Source organism: Leptodactylus fuscus, chromosome 6 (assembly GCF_031893055.1).
Source record: "Leptodactylus fuscus isolate aLepFus1 chromosome 6, aLepFus1.hap2, whole genome shotgun sequence".
Lineage (NCBI taxonomy): Eukaryota > Metazoa > Chordata > Amphibia > Anura > Leptodactylidae > Leptodactylus > Leptodactylus fuscus.
In genome coordinates, this window is record NC_134270.1 from 184,946,371 (window position 1) to 184,950,177 (window position 3,807).

Consider the following 3,807-nt stretch of genomic DNA (forward strand, 5'->3'; position numbering starts at 1 on the left):
TGGTGACAGAAGAATAACAACTGAGGGTGACTGAGGACTACTGATAACAATGAATGGCCACTTATGGCGACGTAGAACTATTGATGGAAACCGGGAACAAATGATGGCAACAGAGGACAACTGATGACAATGGAAGAAAGTCAACTGAGGGCAACTGAGGACTACTGATGGTGAAAGAGGACTACTGATGGTGACGGAGGACTACTGATGGTGACGGAGGACTACTGATGGTGACGGAGGACTACTGATGGTGACGGAGGAATGACAACTGAGGACAACTGATGATAACAAAAGACAACTGATAAGTGAGGGATCTCTCTTGATGTATCTTCAGTCACCTGGCCAGAATCATGGAAATCGCTGCTTATTGCATGGGGTTGGTTGTGATACCGCTGGTGATCCTGCACCTTCTTGGCCTCCGTTGTTTGATTACAGGGAGCTGAGATGTTGTTGCGCACTCCTCTGTGCTCCTTTGGACTCCCGTGTTCAGCCTCCTCTCAATCTGCTTTTCCGGGGTCCGCAGGGGCCACCTTGCTCTCTGACAAACAGCTGGCCAACAATCCAAAGCCTTGTGCAGATCCACCTCCCTCTGGCTCCTGTGCCTTCATGGTTGGCCTTGCTGATAGGACAATCACTCTCCAGTGCACAGGGGTCCACTCTCCATATTACAATGACACCATATATATGGCGGTATGTTTTCAGATGATGATCTGTCATTGGCTGTTAGACGTCACCTGATCATTCTTCATTTTGGTAGAAAGTTCTTTTCCGTCATCTTTAGCCTGTTTGGACGCCTCACACCCTTTACCTGCTGCATATGTATAGCCCCCTAATATGGACCTCAGGTGTGACTGCTGCCTCTGTACAGCTACAGCTCTGACATTTCCTTAAAGGACGTGTAACAAGATGTTCAGATGGAGGACCCCTTTAATTCCCCAGCCTGGGTGTATACAGCCGCACCAGAGGATTACATGTCAGAGATCTGGCGCACTGCGGCAGTTTTTCACATCGTTGTGACATCTCTATGTGAATGTGTCTAACACCTGCCTGCAGGTTATGCTGGGACTTGTAGTTGTGGAGCAGCCGGGGAGCCGTACGTGGTCTATCGGTGGTCTAGACAATGTGCAGCCCGAGCACCATAACTCAGTAATGACGAGAATCTACTACAGGACAAGTCATTGCCTGATAAATGTCATGGCCGAGGTAGAGGTATTAAGTGGGGGCCCCGCGCCGGTGGTGACAGACGCTGAGAGCTCACGGGTCCGAGCGCTGACACATTGCACCAGAGTGCGCTTAATATGTAGTGCAATGTGTTCATATGGAGGCTGGGATGACCGAGAATGGCTCCCACCATGTGAACCTCCGAGTGCAGCGCTGCCATTGATACCACTCCGTATACATACAATGGGTTACAGGGTCAGACAAGGCCCCCGGGATCAGTGTGTCCTAATGGCGTGTTCACACAGGACCTCTATTACCCAGAGCAAGCGATAAGGAGGGGACGGAGCGAACGGGAACATTCACATTATAAGTGCGGTGCGGATCCCTGGCCATTAATCGACACAGATCCTTTGCCATTGGTCGATGCGGATCCTTTGCCATTGGTCGATGCGGATCCTTTGCCATTGGTCAATGCGGATCCCTTGCCATTGGTCGACGTGAATCCTTTGCCATTGGTCGATGCGGATCCTTTGCCATTGGTCGATGCGGATCCTTTGCCATTGGTCAATGCGGATCCCTTGCCATTGGTCGACGTGAATCCTTTGCCATTGGCTGATGTGGATCCCTTGTGATTGAGCCATGTAGATCCCTGTATACTGAGCCGTGCAGATCCCCACCATTGACCTGTCAGCAGAATCCTACTTGCCTGTATTCAGACTATAGAGCAGGCAGTTATAGCGCGTGAGGTCGCTGACATTGCAGAGTCCATCTTTCCTGCAGAATGACCGGACATCGGGGAATTCTCTGATTTTTTTTTTTCAGTCCTTCAGTCAATTGGACAAATGTATAATAAATGAGGGTCCGACCTCTAACTGAGAACGGCCGACCTTCGAGCCCCAATTCCCAGCTGGAGCATTAGTAACGCTTGCACAGCACTCTCCATTGAGATGAATGGGAGCATCATAGATAGATGAGCGGTGGGGCCCCTGCCAGAAGGTCAGGACCCGGCGAAATAATAGCCCAGAAACTTTCAGATAGAGACCACAAATACTCCGTCACTGTCAACTTTATTTTACAGAGTCCTGAAAGCAAAGTCTCTGCTGGCTCACTACAGGTGGAGATGTCTCTGTAGATGGCAGTGTCACTACTGTTCCACTAGACGTGGGGATGTCTCTGTAGATAGTGATGTCTCTTCTGGCCCACTAGAGGTGGTGACATGTCTATAAATGGCAGTGATGTCTTCACTGGTCCACCAAAGACGGCAATGTCTTTGTAAATGGTGATGTTTTCACTGGTCCTCTACAGGCGGTGATGTCTCTGTAGATGACTATGTTTCCACTGGTCCTTTATAGATGGTGGTGTGTCTGTAGATGGTGGTGATGTCTCTGTAGATGACGATGTTTTCAGTGGTCTTCTATAGATGGTGGTGTGTCCATAGATGGTGGACATGTTTTTACTGGTCCTCTATAGATGGTGGTGTGTCCGTAGATGGTGGTGATGTTTTCGCTGGTCCTCTATAGATGGTGGTGTGTCTGTAGATGGTGGTGATGTCACTGTAGATGGTGGTGATGTCTCTGTAGATGGTGGTGATGTTTTCGCTGGTTCTCTATAGATGGTGATGTGTCTGTAGATGGTGGTGATGTTTTCGCTGGTCCTCTATAGATGGTGGTGTGTCAGTAGATGGTGGTAATGTCTCTGTAGATGATGATGTTTCCGCTGGTCCTCTATAGATGGTGGTGTGTCTGTAGATGGTGGTGATGTCTCTGTAGATGATGTTTCCGCTGGTCCTCTATAGATGGTGGTGATGTCTCTGTAGATGGTGGTGATGTTTTTGCTGGTTCTCTATAGATGGTGATGTGTCTGTAGATGGTGGTGATGTTTTCGCTGGTCCTCTATAGATGGTGGTGTGTCAGTAGATGGTGGTAATGTCTCTGTAGATGATGATGTTTCCGCTGGTCCTCTATAGATGGTGGTGTGTCTGTAGATGGTGGTGATGTCTCTGTAGATGATGTTTCCGCTGGTCCTCTATAGATGGTGGTGATGTCTCTGTAGATGGTGGTGATGTTTTTGCTGGTTCTCTATAGATGGTGATGTGTCTGTAGATGGTGGTGATGTCTCTGTAGATGGTGGTGATGTTTTCGCTGGTTCTCTATAGATGGTGATGTGTCTGTAGATGGTGGTGCTGTGTCTGTAGATGGTGGTGATGTCTCTGTAGATGATGATGTTTCCGCTGGTCCTCTATAGATGGTGGTGTGTCCGTAGATGGTGGTGATGTTTTCGCTGGTCCTCTATAGATGGTGGTGTGTCCGTAGTTGGTGGTGATGTCTCTGCAGATGGTGGTGTGTCTGTAGATGGTGGTGATGTCTCTGTAGATGGTGGTGATGTTTTTGCTGGTCCTCTATAGATGGTGGTGTGTCTGTAGATGGTGGTGATGTCTCTGTAGATGGTGGTGATGTTTTTGCTGGTCCTCTATAGATGGTGGTGTGTCTGTAGATGGTGTTGATGTCTCTGTAGATGGTGGTGTGTCCGTAGATGGTGGTGATGTCTCTGTAGATGATGATGTTTTTGCTGGTCCTCTATAGATGGTGGTGTGTCTGTAGATGGTGGTGATGTCTCTGTAGATGGTGGTGTGTCCGTAGATGGTGG